Genomic DNA, 22842 nt, shown 5'->3' with positions numbered 1-22842 from the left:
AATATCTGTTTTTCATTGAGTCACCCGTATCAACAGTTTAGGGATTTGCATACATAATTTATTGTTTTATTACTCTCTCATAGATAAAAATACACTATAGTACAACGAATCAATATTGGCTGAGGAGCATTTAATTATCAGTATGGAGACGGAGGGATATTTATATTTTGTTTGTTTTATTTGTGTAATTAAATTTTTCCAAAGTATTTTATCAATATATTTTAATCGTATCGAATATTTTGGCATTTCTTTTATTTCCTTATATTTTTGTTGTATGTATTGAACCCCATTAACAGGCAAAAGTATTTCAGAACGCTCAAAAGAACCCTGAGATTAAATTTGAACATCTGATTTACAATTTGGCGTATGTAATTATGATCAATGCAATATTTCACATAAGAAAGGGTGGTGTAGTAAGTCCTCTTTTATTTATTATCGTAATGGACTAAGCGGCTATGTGTAAAAATAGAGTAAAGGAAACAAAAGTCGGCGTAAATAGACAAGGAAATGTATCGAGTCGAATCTAAACGTTAGAGCCTTGTTTAAGCTTACGTTTCTTCGAGGAGGGGCTGCTTCCTTTTTTTGCAATAGCTTTTAAGGGGGCGAGCAACGTTACTTATGAGTAGTGTTTTTTGTGGTAGGTATGCGGTTAACTTATCTGCGATGAGCAGATAACGAATGCACTTGCAGTCTTCCCAACCTCGTGAGTGGTGGCACGTAATTTTTTCAGTACATCGCTCATTTTGCAAGTTTTTCGTCGTTTTTTAAACTCACGTGGCTCAATATTTTCTTTAGATGTATCACTACCACTAACCTCACTTGACATTGTAAATTTTAAATTAAAAAAAAAATTAGTGGAAACTGCGGTTCGCTTAGCGATACCAGAATAGAACTGATGGTATAGACAGACGCAAACTACAATCTACGTTTATTTAGAAGATCGTCGGAACTTGATCGACTATAAGCCCCCTTTCAGACGAGGATACTGTATCCGAGATACTGTATGCGAGATACAGAATTTTCGATGGCGGCTGTATCGGATTCACGGGCATGCTCGTCAGTATGAAAATAGTAGCAGTGCAGTGCGGTTATATTTTTGGATTATGGATGTAGAAGAGTGTGTTATGCTGTGGTACATATTAAATAAAAAGAAAAAGAAACTGAAAAGACGACGTAATTTATGGGTTCATCCTATTGTAGAATTAAGAGAAACCAAGGGAACGTATAGTTTACTGTATCAAGATTTATTGCAAGATCCATCGAAGTTTTTTAATTATTTTCGAATGTCTGTGAAGTCGTTTGAAGAACTTCACAAAATTTTGGAAATTCAATTGAGTAAAAAAGACACAACTATGCGTAGAATTATTTCATCAAAAGAACGGCTTCCTATGACTTTTTAAAGTTAAAGTCTATGACTTAAATTTAAAATAAATATTGTATTCCTTTCACAATAATTTAAAACTAAACTGTATACGCATGAAACAAAATATTAAACTATTCTACTATCTATTTATAATAAAAACATGTTTATTTCTTACCATATTCATTTTGCTGTACTGCAGTCATGGCCTCAAAATTGTCGCTTAGAATTTTCGACCCAGCACTGCTGCTTTTTATTTCTATTGCAGTAATCTGGCGATGCTGTATCCCATAGACAGGGATTTGATTGTACCAAACAAATAAATTTGTCACTATCAAATACAGTACGCTCCATTATTTAACTATATTCAGAAAACACCGTCTTTCTTTCGTTGCTCATTCACAATTATTCGACAGAAAATCGCGCGTCTATGGAATGTGGTGCAAAAGTATTCGTGTCTGAAAGCGTTTATTTAACGTAATGTTTTTCTGTATCTGGGATATGCATTCAGTCGTCGGCGACAGGAAAGTCCGAGATACTGAATTCGGTAGGGAAAGGGGGCTTAAGGTCGTGGCATATTATCGTGCACGTTGCGTTTCCAGCACATATCGTTTCCGAAAAATATAATTTAAATGGTTTTAAATATGAACAACGCACACTGTCCGGAACATTGCGTTTCAGACACTTGTTCAGTATATTCGAACACAATATTTTACTGATGCCGACGGCTGCGTAACGAGTCGTAACCGGGTTGTAAGAATAATGTTAATTAGATACCCGTCGTTTTCCCCTTGTTGTTTATTTAGGTCTTTGTTTGATTTTGATACAGAGTATTAAAAAAAATAATTTTCGAGGCTGTTTGTAATAGGAATTTAATAATAATTAATAGGTTTAACAATTATTTTAGAGTGAATAGGATTCAGTTTAAATATGTTTTAAATTTAATTTCACCTTCAGTTAAAAACAAAATACTACATTTAACGAAGCCATACATATCAAACCAAAAAGTATTTTTAAAAAGAAGAGGTATCACTTCCGTACAAAAGTCCTACTTGTTTATCACTTCCGTGATTAATTGTCACAAAGCAATAAAATCACATGCATAAATGACAAAATAGCCTCGAAAATTATTTTTTTAAATACTCTATATCAAAATCAAACAAGTTCCTAAATAAACAACAAGGGGAGAACGACGGACATCTAATGCACATTATCCTTACGAACCGGTTACGACCTATGTCCCGGACAGTGTGCGTTATTCATATTTAAAACCATTTAAATTATATTTTTCGGAAACTAAACGCTATGTGCTGGAAACGCAACGTGCACGATAATATGCCACGACCTTTAGACGTCAGCTGGAGGAACCTGATCGTTATTCTCCATTAGCTTATATCCTTGCCCTTTATTATCTTCTGTACGGTGATTCTTATTATACAAACAAAACCATGCTTGGATTATTTCCACAAAAAGCTTAAATATCGCGCCAATATCTAAATTTCGACAAAAAATGGACTCTGATCATTCTTTTCCGTGGCCCTTCGTATGTAAAGACACTAACTTCTCTTTAGACTGAGTAGCTTCATTTATTATCTAATATAATAAAATTCTTGTTAACGTTCTTTGTTTCCTAAATATTGACAGCTTAAACTTTGACAGTTTTTAATAATTAGTTTGTTTATAAACACATTATTTTATTTTACTATTCGTGTATTTTGAAAGTATTAGAAGTGGTTTATATTAAAATAGTTCTCTCAGTTGGAAACTATTATTTAGAAAATACTGTCACAAAGCTTAAAAGTAGGTTATTTAAAAATAAAAACAAATTGGCGCGTGTAGGATTCGAACCTACGACCACCATGAGACAATGATGAGTATGGTGCTCTTACCAACTGAGCTAACGCGCCATGTCAACACATTGTTCAATTAACTGTATTATTAATATTATAAATTGAGTGTTAATAGTCCAGTCAATAAAGAGTTAATCATTATATCTTATAGAGAAAAAAGTTTGATTTTTATGATTTCTTAACAGGTTTGTTTTTGAATTTTCGAAATCCGAAAACATTTTATTGGACCGATGAAATATTTATATTTTTAAACAGATATACACAAAATTTACAGCCTATTGAAATTTATTTAATCTGTGGTTTTATAATAAGGTATTTGTATACGGGATTAATTGTTGTACTTTACTTATTGTACTTGTTAAAAAACAGAACAAGAGAAAGGCCTCGTAAAAGATGGATAGACGACGTAGAGAGGGATCTTAAAACCATAAACATCAGGCAGTTGCGAAGGAAAGTATCCGACAGGGCAGAATGGAAGAACATTGTTAAGCGGGCCAATATAATATTCAATAAAATAAATGTCTGGTTTAAAAGATGTTGCCAGCATAATGTAACACAAGTGTAGGTACAAGGTTTCAAAACTAAAAAAGTTATCTTTCTCTCTTGTTTCTTTTTAAAAATTCTCAAATGATTTAGTTTATTGTACAGTTGAGTCGAGTTTATTAAGAGTTATGTAGTCCTTCCTTTTCCACAGTTTGCACCAAATAATTAGGTACTTAGTTAAAATATCATTATGTATACTCCTCCCCATTCCTTGAGCCCTTGTCAGGGCGGTGTGGCACTCTAAATATTGTAAGTTTGCTGTCTCCATTGGCTGTCATCCTGTGCCATATGGATGCCTTTATATATAGGCATTTTCCTATCAAGGTATTCATTTGGTCTGCCCATCGTGTTGGAGATCGTTCTCTTGGTCGTCGGCCTTCCACCTTTCCTTCTAACATTAATTCCATGGTCCCGTCCTTCTACCTATGTGGCCGAACTAATGTAGGTATGCTCAGTTTACTTGTTTTAATACCCTGTCTTTTTTAAATAAAGCTGTTCCAGAATTTACAGGTTGGTTCTATGTTCTTTTCTGGATACGCCTAAAGATCTTCTATAGACCCACATTTCGAATGCTTCGATCTTACTTCTATCTTTTTTATAAAGTTTGAAATAGGAGAGTCCCTGTTCTAGCTGCGTATGTAGCACTATGACAAATATGACCCTCATGACCGTCAATTGTTGTAAAATAATGGTTTAAAAGTTTTAAATTTTGAATTAAATGTTATCATTGTCTTCAGTTGCGTCAGGTTCTGAAAGACAATCTCTGGCAGTACTAGATGTTGGTAAAGATGGGTAATATTGGTGGTATTATGGCCTAGGTATAAAGTTTTGTTCACATAGTGACAAGAGGTTTTTTACTTCGTATCCGTGATTGGGAGCCTTTCTTCGTATGCTTTAATGGGGTTTATACTATTTTGTCTGCCTCTTTTTTGTTTGGTTTCAAGAGATAAAAAGTTTTCGTCAATGCTAGTCTTCATGAAAAGTTTCTTCATAAAGTACCTCACCAAAAGAACTTCTGGGAAGCAAAAATTCACACAATTGTGAACACGTACGTTTTGTTCTTCTCAGCAATGTTTAGTATTTTCGACAGTTTGCAGACTGTCCCCAACAATTATAGAGGTATAAATTCACTGAACACCGCACTTAAGCGTACCACAAAAGCCCTAACCAACAAAATCAATAAACTAACAACTTTATCAGATGAACAACAAGGATTCAGATTCGGAAGATCCTGCGTAGACGCCGTATTTGTACCAAAAAAAAAACACAGAAAAGGTCATCGAGTACAATAAACCAGCATATCCATATTTTATAGTCCTGAAAAAGGCTTTCGATCGCATCCAAGTCGAAGACATCTTACACGTACTGTATAAAAGAAACATACCAATCAATATTATACAAACCGTTGAAAACATCTACTTCCATAATAGAATACAGGCAAAGATAAATGGAAAACTAACACTGTGTATATCAGTACAAGGTGGAGTCAGACAGAGTGACTCGTTAAGCCCACTTCTCTTTAATACAATAATGGACGAAATAATACAAGCAGTACGTAAAGGTCATGGCTACATAATGCAGAACAAAGAAATTAAAATATTATGTTATGCAGACGACGCAGCATTAATCGTAGTAACAAAAGAGGAGCTCCAAAGATTAATACACACACATCTTCAATACAACAGCCAAGAAATACAAAAAACCAAACGTATGACAACATCTAAATACCCACTACGATATAAAATCGAAATAGATGGGAAAATAATAAAGCAGGAAGAAAGGTTTAGATATCTGGGAATATATATAACTAGTTACGGAGATGTTAAAGAAGAAGTACAACAAAGCTTAAAAGCAAGTAAAGTAGCAGGATCTCTTAATGGCACAATCTGGAAGAACAAACACCTAAGACAAGACACAAAACAAGAATCTATAACATACACGGCGGAGACAAGACCTGACACATCTAAAGCAAGACGACTACTACAAACAACAGAGATGAAAATACTCCGACGAATATCGCGGAAAAGTCTGTTGGATAGGGAGAGAAGCGAAAACATAAGAAGAGCATGCAATATAGAAGACATAAATGGATGGGTGAAAAAACGGAAACATGAGTGGAATGAACACATTAGTAGAATGTCAGAGAATAGAATAGTACGAATAGCACGAAATAAGTCACCAAATGGACGAAAAAGTATTGGTAGACCAAGAAAAAGATGGTGCGATAATTTAAACAATTTAGGAGGCAAATATTGAAGAAGAAACATGCTTTAAACCTACATACAAGAAGGAAGAAGAAGAAGAATAAGACAGTTCAACAAAACAAATGTATCCAATATTCCATTTTCGTAAGTTTGCAGTATATTCGATTTTTTGACCAAAACAAAATGACAAAATGTTTATATTCGATAGTTTAAACAGAATATTTCCTGCGTTCCTTATCAAGTTACAGTTTCGATATTTTTCTACAAGGTGTATCCTGTATCACGTCTAATGCAAGGACAAGGTATCGAATCTGAAAATCCCAATTTTTCACATTCGATAGTTGGAAATGGTAGGGACGAAATGTGGTTCATTTTCAATTTTTCCCACCTTGGCGTTAAAGTCTTTAATAATAATATATACTGGCAGGGATGGCGGTTTTTGACAAAACACCGGTTTAACCGGGCGGTTATAACCAGCCAAAAAAATCGGTTTTTCCAAAAACCGGTTTATGGTTTTTTTATTCCAATAGGTTACAAAGTTATATTTACAATGCACTTTAGTTTGCACCCCCAACCATTTCAACCATTTCGAATTCCCCACCTCAACCATTTCAACTGATAAAAAATTTCCCAGACTCTTTCACATGGAATTTAAAAAAATAATATCAACATAAATATTTTACTTAAAAATAAATTGGATAATGCAATTCATCTTTTATTTTTACTACCATCAAAAAAAAATTATCATATATTACTTCTAACACGTTTGTATATTTGTATAATACCTAGGTACATTTTAAAATATATAACTCATTTAATATTTTCTGTATGGGTGTATCATTTTGAAAACGTAGGGAAACCTTGGAGATTCGTATTCGTAATCGGTAATTCGATATTTATAGTCAGAACATTATTTTTGGTAATCAGAAAAAGCCATTCACCCACTTTCAATTTCAAGTCAAGAGTCAAGTGTAAAAAATAGATGATGTACCAGATCACTTCTTATGAAAATATTATGATTACAAATACCTTTTCAACGAAATATTATAATAAAACTTAATTGTTTCTGGCTGATGTGAGTTTGCACTTTCAGTTTGCTTCTGTATTTATAAAATAAAATAAAGTTTGAATTATGGTTTTGTTTGGAATAATTACTTGAGTATAATAATTATGATTGGGATCCAAAATAATACCTAACCTAATCCTAATTACCGTAAAAAACCTAATAACCGGTTTTTACTTTAAAAATAAAAACCGGTTATAACCGGACAAAAAAACAACCGATAAAGCCGGTTATTGCGAAGTAAAAAAACCGGTTTCGGTTTAAAACCGGTTAGGTTTTTCCCATCCCTATATACTGGCTCTTTTTTGAGGATTTTCTTCAGGGCGTGTTTTATGCTGTTGTAAATATCGTTATTTCTTCATTTGGGTCATCTATTGTGAGCACATGTACCTCAATGAGATGGAAAATAAGTTTTTAGGTTATTCATAAATAAAATAAAACACTTTGGCGCATGTAGGATTCGGAACCTACAGACCTCCAAGTGTTCAATTGAGTATGGTGCTCTTACCAACTGAGCTAACGCGCCGTGGTTTTAGATAGTAGTTATATTGCAATAATTATAAAATTAGTATTAATAGTCCAGTCAATGTATCCTACGTTATTAGTTTTTGTCGTAAAAAGTTCTAGTATTGTGGTTTTTTAACAGGTTAATTTTTGTATTGTTGAAATCAGTAACAACCGAAAATATTTAAACTATTGTTTTTATAATAATAAATAAAAGTAATTAAACAAATATTTTGGTAAATTTATGGGCTTTGGAAAACAGTAAAAATAAGATAATCGTAATTCTTGGAGATCTTAACAAAATCATGGGAAAAATTAGTGTAAAATATGACAAGATATTAAAACCGTGATTTAACAAAATCACCAGTTGCGGCGTCTATGGGGATGCGCACATTTTATATAAAAAACAGATAACACCCATAGGCCTCCGCTTAAGCCCTATTTCCGTAGACAACATTTTTTGAGTGTCATCAAAAACAAAACAACAAAACAAAAGTATCCAATATTCCATTTCGTAAGTTTGCAGTATATTCGATTTTTGACCAAAACAAAATGACAAAATGTTTATATTCGATAGTTTAAACAGAATATTTCCTGCGTTCCTTATCAAGTTACAATTTCGATATTTTTCTACAAGGTGTATCCTGTATCACGTCTAATGCAAGGACAAGGTATCGAATCTGAAAATCCCAATTTTTCACATTCGATAGTTGGAAATGGTAGGGACAAAATGTGGTTCATTTTCAATTTTTCCCACCTTGGCGGTAAAGTCTTTAATAATAATATATACTGGCTCTTTTTTGAGGATTTTCTTCAGGGTGTGTTTTATGCTGTTGTAAATATTGTTAATTTCTTCATTTGGGTTATCTATTGTGAGCACATGTACCTCAATGAGATGGAAAATAAGTTTTTAGGTTATTCAAAAATTAAATAAAAAATTTTGGCGCATGTAGGATTCGAACCTACGACCTCCATGGTTCTAAATGAGTTTGGTGCTCTTACCAACTGAGCTAACGCGCCGTGTTTTAAATAGTAGTTATATTGCAATAATTATAAAATTAGTATTAATAGTCCAGTAAATGTATCCTACGTTATTAGTTTTTGTCGTAAAAAGTTCTAGTATTGTGGTTTTTTAACAGGTTTATTTTTATATTATTGAAATCAGTAACAACCGAAAATTATTTAAACTATTTTTTTTATAATAATAAATAAAAGTAATTAAACAAATATTTTGGTAAATTTATTCATCATCCAGCCTCAAGAGTCCACTGCTGAACATAGGCCTCTTCCTTATGTTTCCAACCCCGTCTATCTTGCGCCGCTCTCATCCAGTTTCCAGTTTATTATGGTAAATTTATGGGCTTTGGAAAATAGTAAAAATAAGATAATCGTAATTCTTGGAGATCTTAACAAAATCATGGGAACAATTAGTGTAAAATATGACAAGATATTAAAACCGTGATTTAACAAAATCACCAGTTGCGGCGTCTATGGGGATGCGCACATTTTATATAAAAAACAGATAACACCATAGGCCGCCGCTTAAGCCCTATTTCCGTAGACAAACATTTTTTGAGTGTCATCAAATTGTAAAAATCAAAGACCTTATTAAGAAATTACAATAAATAATCTATTTTATTAACTTAAAATAACAATTTAGTTTTTAAATATTACACGCAAGTTTTGTATTGACAGTCGGCCTGTTTTTTTAGATAAATTCTTCAATAAACAATTAATTAAAATTTGAAATTTCTTTAACCATTTTTTTTAGTTGGCAATATTGCAAGTGCAGTTAGTCGATCTTGGCCCATGACTTCTTGGAAAGTTTTGATAAGTTTCAATTTAGAGAAAAATCGTTCTGCTTTTGCGTATTGGCATAGTAACAAGTACCAACTTGAAGAAGTAAAATTACTTCAGAAAAATCTTCTTGCATATTATTTTCAGTCAAAAATTTAAGTAAGTGGATTGCCTCCAGGAAAGTTCTTCAAAATGGACCTTTTTTTAATAATTTCCAGTTCAGTCCTTAAATATCTAGGCATCACATTATCTAGCTACGGAAAGGTTGAAAGTGGAGTGAAAGATCAGGTGAATAGAACAAACAGAGCTGCAGGCCGCCTGAATAAAACAATACGGAAAAATAAAAAATCAGGAAAGAAATAAAAGGCAGAATTTACAAAACAGTCATTAGATCAATAATAATTAACATACGCGGCAGAAACACGACCTGGCACAGAGAGGACAAAAAGGATGTTAGAAACGGCAGAGATGAAAACACTTTAAAAAATTGCCACAAACACTTGAGAACAGATATTATAATGGTAAAGACGGCAAGAGACGATTCACCAATAGGAAGACGATCAGTAGGAAGACCACGAAAACGATGGAACGACAACTTACTGGAGGCACATTGAAAAAGAGACAGAGTCTACATAAAAAGAGGATGAAGAGGAAGAGTCCTTAATTTGTGTTTTTGTTTAAAAAGAGATAATTGCCAATAGCTTAATCCAATGCCAACGTAGGAAAATTTGAGGTGTATGTTTCAAAATTTTGCACAAAAAAATTTTTTCTATTTGCAAATATCCAGTAAACCAAAAACTTCTTTTAATTTCAGATAGTATATTATCACAAACTTTTTTAGCTTAAATAATAAAGAAGACATAAGAATTTTTGTCATCTGCCTTTTGTCTCTTCCTGAGTTGACTATCGTCAATATCTGCTAACTCGGTTTCTCTTATGGTGGGCATTTTGTTTCTTTCTTTTTTAATATTTTTCAAATGCAGTAAGGCATCTTTACGGTTAAGGAATCAGTAGCAGTTTTTTTATTTGCGAATATAAGATGTCTACGTAAAGCATAACACAATAAAACACTTTGCACCAAAATACAAATAAATTCAACATAAATTCTATAATTTCAAAACTGTGCCTGCTTTTGCTATAGTACCAGATTGCCTGGATATGGATATTTTTTTCAGACACTCCATTAGGGCTTCTTTTTTCCATACACAATGTTAACCGGTCTAATTTTAAAATTCAATCTTGTAGCAGTCGCTGACGGAACCCTATTTCCCACAACTTCATCGAATATTGCAATTCTCTGAGGTTAATTTGAAACCAAAGTAGCAATGTCCCTCACATCAGCCAAAAAGATGCGTACATTAGTATTTATGCTTGGTGCTTGAAACATTAACAAATTTAACTGATGCGCATGTTTTTTAGCGGGACATTTATGGTTCGCACAGGCATAAACACAAAAAAATTGATAACTTCTTAATAACATTTATTATTAAAGATAGAAAATATAGAATTAAATTATTATAACTACATATATTATTTAGTAGAATTCACAAAAAACTGGCAATTCTAGGAAGATCCGTTGATAGATAGATCTGACGTTTTCACTTTTTAGGTTTACATTCTACTATAATAAATTTTCTGAATAATTGTTGAAAATATTAATTTAGATTGTGAATACAATAATATACTAGTATGACATAAAAGTTTGTATGCACCTTGGGCAGTAATAGATGTGTATTCCCTAGGCGACAGGCCTTGGCACAGATAACTATTTTTTGATAGCAATAAACTATTACCACTAATTACCACACTTACTTATTTTTTTTGCCACTATAGCACATATATGGCCCAAAAAACATTTTTGGCCCATATATGTTCCTTTGAACAAAGAATATAGACGCTAATATGGTTTTTATTAAACGACTTTTGTTGAAACAACAAATCTCCAAAAATATTAAAAAAAGTATATTATATATTGTTTGATATTACATTAATATTGTATGGCTCGTTAGCTCAGTTGGTTAGAGCATCACACTACAAAAATGAACGTGAAGGTCGTGGGTTCAAATCCCACATGAGCCCGATTATTTTTTTTTCATTAGGCTGTCATATCGATTAATAAAAAAATTAGAGGATCCAAAGAGATGATAGTAGAGTTAGAGAGACTATTTACACAAATTTTTATATAAAGAAGTGAAGTGAAGAAGATGAGTGACAGGTATATATTATGTTGTTGCGTAAATTATTGTTTATATGATTGAATATTATTTTTTATATGGGATAACTAAAGCCGCAATAATTGATTGTAATAAAAATTACATTTTATAAAAATTATTGTTTGACGTTTCGATTTCCACTCAGAAAATAGGTTTCAAAAACGACTATTTTAAATTTGGGAGTTATTATGTTTTTTCTGGAATTCTGGGATTTTCAAAGTGGTAGTCTTATAACTCTTCTTTATTTGTCATGACATTTGTTTTGTCGTAATTCATATTCAATCCAACTTTTCTGGCTTCTTCATCTCCGATACGTCATAATTCTTAGAAGGATAAATCTAGAAAACGCAAGAAAGGCATTTCAATAGCGCCCGTCTTTCGATGCGGTTTCGATGAGACGAATTAGAGGTGGGACTACCCCAGAAGATTCGAGAATAATACTTTTGGTATATATATGTAACGATGTTAGGAGTAGAGTTTAGTTGATAAGAGAGTACCGAACTGTAAAGTTATAAATAAATATATTTATATAAATTCGAACCCCTCGTTTTCTTTAATCTCGCTACAGTTGGTGTCCGGTGTGAGATTTAGAAATAAATTCAGCAGTGATTGCTAAATAAAAAAAAGACTTTTGAACTTTTGAAAAGTATTGTTCGTCGAGAACATCCGCGTAGTTCGGTAGTGATCGTTGTACGAAAGAACATTTAAAAATGTACGTGTGTGCCTGACCAAAGATGCTGCTAGTACAACTTTCAGTAAAACAGTAACGTGAGCAACTAGAAGAACGCGATGAAGACTGCAGCGGGTCCAAGAAGATCCTCCATGAACGACTAAAGAATGTTCTTAACAAGAATGGAGATGACCCAGAGACATTCCGTTTTCAATCAGCAGAAGAAGCAGTTTTAATGAAGATCGAAGAATCTTCTCGAAAGAATGATGAAAGATTCGATGAAACGTCTCAAATTATTAAAGAAATAGCTCGACAAAATGACGAGAAATTTAAAAATGTGTCTAGAAGATTCGACGATACTTCTTAAATAATTAAAGAAGTTTGTATTCAAAACATTGAGAATTTGAAGAAGTCTCAAGAACATTCGATAAGATACAGAAAAATGTAAACGACAAGATGGAAGACGTAGAAGAGAAGATCAAACAATTAGAGACCATATTAACTAACATGAAAGTGCTACCACCAGTTAATACAGTAGCCTTAGATCCGGTAGTGAAAGAAGAATCACCTAGAAACGAAACGACACATCATATGCGATTCAAATTGCCACCATTTGATGGAAAGTCTTCTTGGTCCATATACCTTAGACAATTTGAAGCTATTGCGACAGCCAATCATTGGACAGAACAAAAAAAGGCTGTTTCCTTGACTGCTGCTTTACGAGGTGATGCGGCGGATATCCTAAGATCGATTCCTAAGGGTCAAGAAAAATGTTACCAGAACTTGTTCACTCGACTAGACAAACGTTACGGAGATGACCATCTACAACAAGTCTACAAAGTACAAATAAGAAGTAGAATCCAACGAGCAAGTGAGAGTTTGCAAGAATTTGAAGCAGATGTTGCTCGCATAGCGATGTTGGCCTATCCAGAGGCACCAGATAACATATTGGAAACAATTGCTGTAGATACCTTCATCAATGGGTTGAGAGACAGCGAACTACAGAAAACTTTACGACTAGCAAGACCGAAAGTGGCAGAATGAAAGATCAATATGATTCTCGATGCAAGAATGAAAGCTATGAAGTAGGTGATCTTGTTTGGCTTTATAATCCACAACGTCGTCGAGGATTGTTTCCCAAACTGCAAAGACAACGGGAAGGTCCGTATGAAATTAAAAAGAGAATAAATGACGTAATATACCGAATTAAGAAGTTGCCGAAAGGTAAACCAAAAGTAGTTCACATAAATCGTCTTGTACCATAGGCTGGCTCAAATGAAACATAAGAAGCACGAACCCTTCAACATGAGATCAAAGATGACCGGCGACCAAGCTTTAATGAATTTATGTCAAGTTACGCAGACAGAAAGAGTGCTAGACGGCGTGACGACAGAAGTTCAGCCGGATCTTTAAAGTGTTCCGCATAACGTCTGTCTAGCCCACTCCCAAGATCTTGAGATGACTAAAGGAATCTCATCTGTATTCTATAGGAAGTTCGGTCGTTTGGACGAGTTAAAAAACCAGCAGCCTAAAGTTGGAAGAGTACTGAGATTAGAAGATGGTCCTCGATCTTTGCTGTATATGGTGACCAGAAAGTCGTATACAGACAGGGCAAGCTACGAGAATATATGGCGTGCTCTAACTAATTTGAAGAAAATCGTGTGCAATTTTGACATCTGATCGGGACGCTCAGATCTAAGAGGGGAGCAGTGTAACGAAATAGCCCATCTCCGTTACGTCATAATTCTTAGAAGGATAAATCTAGAAAACGCAAGAACTGGCATTTCAATAGCGCCCGTCTTTTGATGCGGTTTCGATGAGACGAATTAGAGGTGGGACTACCCCAGAAGATTTGAGAATAATACTTTTGGTATATATATGTAACGATGTTAGGAGTAGAGTTTAGTTGATAAGAGAGTACCGAACTGTATAGTTATAAATAAATATACTTATATAAATTCGAACCGCTCGTTTTATTTAAAAACGCTACACTATTGTAGTTTCTTAAAATTTTGAAAAGTGTTCTAGTGTTTGATTAAAGAGCTTTGGCGAAATCATATCTTCTTGTCTTGTCTAACATCTCTTTGTATAGATATGGGTACGGTGTGTGTATTTATATTGTGGCATTATTACATGTAGGAAATTAGTTCCTTTATATGTAGTCCATTCTGCTATTGTGTAGTGATAGTTTTAGTGCCCAGTGCTCTTTCAAAATGCGATATATAAGGGTATTTACTATTTAGTTACTTTTTCAATTAGTACCTCTATTGTAAATAGGTGACAGCATGTACTGTAGCTATTTCTGAATCCTGCTAGCTCTTTGGTTTGGTAGCTGTCAAATTTACAAGTTAGTCTGTCGGTTATTATTTAGTTAGTAGTTTAAACATAACATGGAGTCATCAGTTTAAATTTTTTAATTTTTTTTAACAATACTAGGGTGATTGCTTCATTACTACTGTATATGATTTTTGTACTGCATTCATTAAGATATGCAAAACTTCTCTTCTAGCTCTCCCACCGTTTTTAATGATTTAGACTGCAATACTATCTGTTCTTGGTGATTTATTATTCTTCATTTCTCTAAGTGCTGAATAGGGGACCAAAAAAAATTAAATCATAAGAATACAAATTTTCCGTTTTTTCTTGGTTTCAAAAAATGTTTGTTTTTACTATTTAATTTGTTTTTTTTATGAGTACCCCATTTTCCATTTTGCTTATTTAAAGTACGCCTCAGCGTGTTTAAATTCATCTTTCAAAAACGCACGTGTTTTAAAATTACCATGACAAAATCAACAATTATAATTATTGATCTGACCTGACAGGAGTACATACCTGTAACGTTAAATAAATAAAGGATGAAAACAATATTACTAACAAATGTTTTAAAAGTTTGACTCAAATATTTGTTAACCTAATCTTTTAAATAAATGTGAAAAGTACATTTGGTATTGTTTGAAATATTTATACTCTTCGGTTTTTTAAATCAGAGGAAATGATGTTCAAATTAATACTACCGACATTCTCGGAAGCCAGTGGGGTTGTACTAGCATTAATGGCACTCCCAATAATGTTTAAAACATTCTTCTTATTGGTAATACTTTCTTCCGGTAATACATTCTTCTTATTGGTAATGGTAACTCCGGCTGCGCCGTCGTGCTCGAAAAATCGCGCGTGTTTTAAAAACCTTAATATCCACTTTACTAGTATTTATCCGATTTATATTCGGAAAAAATTCATGTTGATTTTTTTTTATTTCATAGCCCGGCTAGCTCAGTCGGTAGAGCATGAGACTCTTAATCTCAGGGTCGTGGGTTCGAGCCCCACGTTGGGCGACCACGTTTTTATTTCCTAGAATGCAAATAAATTGTAAGAAAATAAAAATAAGAGTTATTTTTCTTTATTTATTTACAACTAGAAAAATTTGGTTTAGTGGAATTGTCATAAATTGATCAAACAAGACGATCAATCAGAAGATGAAGATGTTCAGACAGATGCACAGTAACAATTTTATTGTTTGAAAGTCTTGCTGAGTGAGATTCTGAATATCGGCAGTGTAATTTGCATAGTGCGTAACTCCATTTTATAAAATTTTACAGGAAAGCGAAAAAAACTAATTTAAATGATTAACCTTGTTACCAATTGGCAAGAAATTAGTTTTTACGACTACTAGTCAACTAAGATAGAATTTGAATGTTCTATTTTTGGTTTTTAGATGAAATATTGTTTTTGTTTTGATATATTGATGAGATAGAATTTATATTACCTTCAATGTTTTTAAAAAAATCGTGCGATAAGTACTCTACTCTGTAGGGATTTTTCAAACATGCTTTTTTGCATATTATTGGATAGTCAGCAGGTACATTAATTGTGGATTTTCGAATCAATCTTTTTATCGTAGAATTCATGCTATCTGCCTCTATCTGGGTATGACCTTTCTGGATAAACTTTTGTATTATAGTTAAATCTTTTTCTATTGCTAAGTTAAAGATAGTGATTGCTAACACATAATTTTTTCTGTTTTGAGCAGCGCAACCATAGCTATACAAAATATAATTAGTTTTTTAATCCCGAGCATTGTCCTCTTCTTTTGTGTGGAATAACCCTCTGTTTCATTCCACAAAAAATATTCACCTTGCTAACGTTTTAGATAAATCGTAAATAGTGAAATTATGTACGATAAGTTTTGATTTGTAATAGAGGGAGCTCACATTGGACTTTGGACATAGTAGCACAGATTGCAGACCAATTGAAAAAAATTCATTATCTGATTCTTTGTCAGTAACCTTTTCTTGACGTGCTTCGGTTTTCATCAGAATGTGAAAATTGTACTAATATAGCAAAGTATTCTTTGTTTCAAAAGCTACCCAAATATCGCACTTATTCTTTTTAGGCTGGTATAAAGATAAATATTGCTGATCGAAAATTATAGAAAAGATGACTCTTGACATGGTTTTACACAAATTGTTGACACAAAAATCTTTGCGGTAAGCTCTATATAATTGTGATTGCCATAGTGTTTCCAAGTATAACTTTGAACTATTTGCCCTGCAGTAATGGGATTCAAGTTTGAGTAATTTTCCGAAAATTTTTTTATTGCTTCAGGTCCACTTCTTTATGGCAATTTCTCCAATACAGAGTGTATTTAAAGAAAACCTCCAAAATTTGTCGAATATTTCGTGGCTAGCCTGGATAGAAATAGAACCACATTTGAATTTTGTCTTGTCGTCCCTACTTAACTTGCAATTGCAACGAGGTTTTATATTTTTTGCTTATACTTAAGCCCATTTTCTCTATTCTTGTAGTTCTCGTGTTTGCTTTATTTGTTTTTGTCTGTTTTAGTCCTTTTGGCCTTGAACGCTTAGTTCATTCTATTGGGTTACTGTTGTTCGGATCGTTTTTTTACATCCTTCATTACTCATAAATTGGACGTTTTATTGTCTTGGCAGTTTGTTTTTTGCATGCACAAAATGCCTTCTTCTGATGTTTTTGTGCCATTAGTGACCGTGTTTGTAATATTAAAATCACCCAAATTCATTATGATGTACGGTTCTTCCTCACAGACATGCTTGATAAGCATTCTTCGGTTGCTCTAGCATATTTCTCGAGATCATCAATAATTGGATTGTTATTTGCCTGCAATAACATTGTCAATGGTATTTTGTTTCACGGATGAAGCAAGAGCAAGAGTAAAGGTGTCTAAATCAGGCTATTTAACTTGAAAAGGGTCCTTTTTTTCAGCGTCGTCAACTTTGATGGCACTCGTAGAAGGTTTATAATCCTGTCTGCTCTTTTAGCTATTTCTGTAACAAAAATAAAATGTGCAGTATTATTTTACTTTTTCGTTTAATATGAAAAATAAAGAAACTAAATTTACACAGATTTTTTTTATTTAATTAGATTTCAACAAAAATCATTCCATACTAAATACGAAAGCATTTAAATATAAATAAATTTGAAAGAGAACAATAATTATTGACTTTTAAAATAGGTATGCATATGTATAAATAAAATATGTATAAATAAAAATTAAAATTGTTTAATAACAGTAAAAAGTGGTTATATTTATTGTGAAAATATTCGTATCTCCGTCCTGTGTTATTGTTAAGTTTTTATTAATCTAATTTATTGTTTTTTATTTACTGTTAAAGGTTCTATTTATAACACTCACAAATTTATTAAAGTCTTTATTACTAATTTATCTTACACTAATGATTATATAATTTATTATAATACGTGCGTTACATTTTAAAACGCGGCGCCATCTTCAAAAATCAACTGTTCTCCTTACAACAAAATTCCTCTTTAAATATAAAATACAGTTATTCGAGAATTGCGGCGAAACCCCATCGACGAGCCTAAAAGGTCGCTCAGACTAGTTTTATTCGGCCTCCTTCTGGAAATTTAGAATCGTGGATGACTCATCATAATTCCTGTGAACAGGTCTTTCAACTGAGCGCCGAAACAACTAGAACACAAAAGAATTATTATAGTCATAATATATTTACAGTTTTATAGGCCACGATATTTCTCGTAACAATATTCATAGTTTCACGAAGGTGAAATAATAGTCTACATGGTTGTATATTAAACAACATTAACATGGCTCGTTAGCTCAGTTGGTTAGAGCATCACACTCCAAACTTGAACGTGAAGGTCGTGGGTTCGAATCCCACATGAGCCCACCTTTTTTTCATTATATCTCCGTTCAATTAATAGAAGATAACAAGATAAATATGAAAAATTAAAAATTATTGGTATGATTGGAATCCATATAATACTTCTTTGTTTTATTCTTGGTCTTTCTCTCTACTGAATGCCAGTCAAAGTTCCTAGTAGCGATCCATCAGTCCCCTTATTAAAATCGTACGAACCGTCGTCTAATGCAATGTGTTGTTGATTACTTTTCATCCTCAGTCTTTTGGATCTAGTTCATTAACAAGCCACACTTAAACTTGATGGGGCCAAGGACCTAAATGTTATTGCTAAAATATTTTTAAAACTCTTGTCTTACCCCTCCAGAAAAATACTTCTGTTATACTGTACCACAGTAAGCTATTGCGTGCAAGAATAGTATAAAATTTTGACACTTTACAAAAACAGGTGAACTTTTGGAATTTATTTCTGACTGATGTTCAACTTTGTTAGGTTTTAAAATAAATCATGTTTCGGATGGAGTTTAAGCAATAAGTAATATAAGTACAAGGTAAAAAAGAAATAATAAGACTTACTCACAATCAGTTTAATTTTACTACCTAAGACGACCGGTTTCGCTTTCTAAAATTTGCAAAGCGTCATCAGGTCGGTGGTACAAAGTAAATTAAAAGCTGAAATTATAAAAAGCCCATATTAGGGTGCTGTCTTATAAGGATATACATCAAAAAGTTATAGATCAAAAAAGTGTTAGTAATTATGCCAATATTACATGTCTGTGTCGATTAATATGCATAAATTGCATTAGCAGACAGAGTAACAACCCACAAATTGGTAAGAGAAAAAAATCTCTGTTGAAATGTGATACATTAGAAATAAACAAAATACTACTTACATTCCGGCACAAGAATTACTATATAGTGATTGGTGATTCATAGTTCAAACTATCCCTTACTACTGATAATGAGTGATCTTCGGTCAATGTTGTAACTGTCTAACAACTTAGGAGGAAGTTTCTTGAGGGGATGGGTGTTAACAGATGATGTAGGAGTAAGGTATATGTTATTGTTTGTTGAAAGAAAATGTGATGTTTTATATTATTTAAATTATTATAGTTATCTATATTTATTGAAGAGATATATTTTCAAATGTGTGTTACTTTATTGAAATTTTTTTATAAAGAAAGAGGACAGTTATATGACGATGAATGAAAGACAATACTTATATAGGAAAAGAATATCAGAGAAGATCGCAAGAAAGAAAACTTTAACATCAAGGAAAGCTGGGAAAAACTCAAAAATAACATAACTAATGCAGCAACAGAATCACTTAGAGAGAGGAAAGTAACGAACACTAACATATCAAAAAAGAAAACACCATGGTTTAGAGAGGAAGTAAAGACAAAATGTGAAAAAAAGAAGAAAGCTTTTTTACAATACAGAACACAACAAACACAACAGACATACAAACACTATAAACGATTCAGAAATCAAACGAATATTTTAATTACACAAATCAAAAGGGAAAACTGGCAGAGCTTCTCAAACCAGATGGAACACGACTTTTACGGAACACAAAAAGTAATATGGAGAAGGATCAGAGGAAAAAGAAAAGAGATGAACGAACTAATAAAAATGAAACATTAAGAAGGAAATATGGGTAGACTACTTTCGATCCCTATTTGGTAAAGGTGATGATAATGAAGCACCAACACCAGAGATAACGACAAACTAAAAAATAAATATTGAAGAGGAAGAGGTAAAGGAAGCATTAAGGAAATTAAAAAATAGCAAATCACCAGGAGAGAACAGAATACCGAACGAACTCCTAAAGTACGGAGGACCAAATCTGACCAAACATCTATTAAGACTAATCCAAAAAATAATAGAACAAAACAAAATTCCTCAAGAATGGAGATCATCGTCTTTCCATCGTTCCATGCATTATATTTGGTAGTAATGCATATTTAGTCCCCTCAATAATTCCCAGGTATATAATGCCAACACATGCCCTGTGTATAGTTTGTTGGATTTATTTATTAATTATAATCAAACTAAGTATTAATCAAATGCGATAAAATCCAGACTTATGACTTTATAGACGGTTCTACTGTTATGGGGCTGTATTTTATGCCACAAAGTTTTCGAAACAATTACTAAATGCTAAATTAGTATACCTAATAAATCACAAATCACTTCACTAGATTTGATCCAGAATAAAAAGGAATCCTTAAAAAAGCAGCCATTAGGATTTTTATTTGTTTTTTAAAATGTTGATGTTACATTAAAAAATAGCTAATATATAATTTCCGGTAAAAAAGTTAATAAAATATCACAGTAAATAATCAATAAACGATATTTTGTCCTCGAGGATTCCCAGAAAATTAAAAAAAAAAGGAAATTAACATTTAAGTATAAAAACATAAAAACTGAAGCTAAGTATCTACCTATTTCGTTATTATTAAAATTTACATGGCTCGTTAGCTCAGTTGGTTAGAGCGTCACACTGTATTTTCTAACGTGAAGGTCGTGGGTTCGAATCCCACATGAAGCCCTTTTTTAATTTTGATATTTTTGTCGAATGTGAGTTTTAATTAGATTAAATAAAGGCTCAAAAACAAAGTTTTGTCTATAAATCTTCTACTTTAATGTGTTTGTGATTATGATGTGTCCATTTCTGAGGCTCTTGGACATTTCGACCTTTTGAAACCATAAACCAGTCTCAGCTGAACACATGATATTAGGTTGTAAACTAAAAATAAAACTAACAACAATTTTTAAGCCAAATTTTTATGAAAAATAAAAAAAAACCTTTTACTTTACAAATATTGATAATTTTTTTTATTTAGTTTATTGTGTCTTAAGTACAAGGTTGTGGACACTGGATCAACTCTGTTATTATAGATTTTATATTACATTATAATTTACAATAAAAAGAATAAAAGACAAAGTTAAAAAAAAAGAAAACAGTAAATTTGGTAATACAAGTTCCCTTTATCAAAGAAAATCTAGTACATTCTAAAGAAGTTCTTCTAATTAGCTGAAGATGACATTCGTAAGAGTTTTTTTTTATTTTTGTTCTTACTCGATACACTGTCTAAGAATTTGTTGAAAGGTTAATAAATCTCTAAACTTTTTACAAAGAGGTGGTCTATCCGAAGCCATTAGATATTTATGTGTCGGCTGTGTGTGACAAACTCTTAGTCTGCGAACTACAGTAAAACCTCGATATAACGAACCTCTATTTAACGGACATCCATAGTCCATAACGTACAAAAAATCCGGTCAAATGTAAAAAAAATAAAAACATACTGTTAATATTACACATGCGTCTCATATATGTAATCAATATGGCATAAAAAAGCAAACATTCGGACATAAAAAACAAAAACAAAATAAATAAATTTGCATTCATTTGTGATGTAGGAGAGCATAGCAATCTTGGAAAACGAATGAAATTGGCTCGTGAAACTTCACTGGTAGAAGCAATCTTAAAATGGTATGGCCAACAACGTTCTAGTGGGATCCTGGTCCAAGCAGTCTAATTGAAATTTGCTGCAATTAAATTAGCAAATCATATGGACATACCTTTCGTAAAAGGCACGGAATCATGAATAAAAGAATTTACGGCGAAGCTTCAACTGCACCTAAAGAAGAAACAGAACCTTTTAGTCAAAAATTAGTAGCACATATAGCAAGTAAGTAACGAAATGCTATTAGAATCTTAGATTTACAATGTTGACGAAACTAGTTTGTTATGACGTACTTTGCCTGAAAGCGCACAAGCCTCCAAATATGAAAAATCGGATTCTGGAAGAAAAATCAGCAAGGACATGATCATGGCACTGCTTTGTGCTAACGCTGATGGATCGCATAGATTGATACCTGTAGTGGTTGGCAAATCTCGTGAACCTAGAGTTTTAAAAGACTTAATGCATCATATGCCTCTTTCATATTATAGCTCTAAGAAGGCATGGTTCACCTCAGATATTTTTAAAAATTGGTTTTTCAAAGAAATTGTACCTTCAGTGAGAAAATTTCCAGAGGAGAAATTGGGAATACCGTCAGAAGAGCCGAAATGTTTATTGCTTTTAGACAACGCTCCTGCTCACGCCTCTGAAAATATTTTACGTTCAGAAGATGGAAACTTCAGGTGTATGTTTTTGCCAAAAAATACAACATCGCTTATTTAACCCATGGATCAGGAAATAATTTTGGCAGCCAAACGAATATATTGCAGAAAGTTTTTAGACGAAGTAATGGTTGTATTGTACGATGGAGAAAATGCAGAAGATACAAGAGTACGTACCTTGCAAAACTTAAGGTCTTACAATTTAAAATCAACAATTTTTTATTTTGCTGCAGCATGGGAGGAGGTGAAAGAGCAAACATTAAAAAATTGTTGGAAGAATTTGTTTGATGGCCAAGATGCAGACATAGATTTAGAAGGGTTGAAGTTACTAATTTCTGTAGGACAATACGTGATAAT

At 32.7% G+C, this 22842-nt stretch overlaps 4 non-coding genes across 4 annotated transcripts; all 4 read left to right on the top strand.

Moving 5' to 3' along the window:
- The first annotated feature begins 11320 nt into the window (after nt 1-11320).
- On the top strand, nt 11321-11400 carry TRNAC-ACA (transfer RNA cysteine (anticodon ACA)). The gene is given in 2 exon segments: nt 11321-11358; nt 11365-11400. It is a non-coding gene; the product is annotated as a tRNA-Cys (tRNA).
- Nucleotides 11401-15463: 4063 nt separating this feature from the next.
- Nucleotides 15464-15536, top strand: TRNAK-CUU (transfer RNA lysine (anticodon CUU)). Its single transcript has one exon. It is a non-coding gene; the product is annotated as a tRNA-Lys (tRNA).
- Nucleotides 15537-18305: 2769 nt separating this feature from the next.
- TRNAW-CCA (transfer RNA tryptophan (anticodon CCA)) lies at nt 18306-18385 on the top strand. Its single transcript is given in 2 exon segments — nt 18306-18343; nt 18350-18385. It is a non-coding gene; the product is annotated as a tRNA-Trp (tRNA).
- A 2442-nt stretch (nt 18386-20827) lies between these two features.
- On the top strand, nt 20828-20908 carry TRNAY-GUA (transfer RNA tyrosine (anticodon GUA)). The gene is given in 2 exon segments: nt 20828-20865; nt 20872-20908. It is a non-coding gene; the product is annotated as a tRNA-Tyr (tRNA).
- Nucleotides 20909-22842: the final 1934 nt, after the last annotated feature.

The sequence above is a fragment of the Diabrotica undecimpunctata genome, chromosome 1 (assembly GCF_040954645.1).
Source record: "Diabrotica undecimpunctata isolate CICGRU chromosome 1, icDiaUnde3, whole genome shotgun sequence".
NCBI classification, from domain to species: Eukaryota; Metazoa; Arthropoda; class Insecta; order Coleoptera; family Chrysomelidae; genus Diabrotica; species Diabrotica undecimpunctata.
This window is presented reverse-complemented; position numbering and strand designations above follow the sequence as displayed.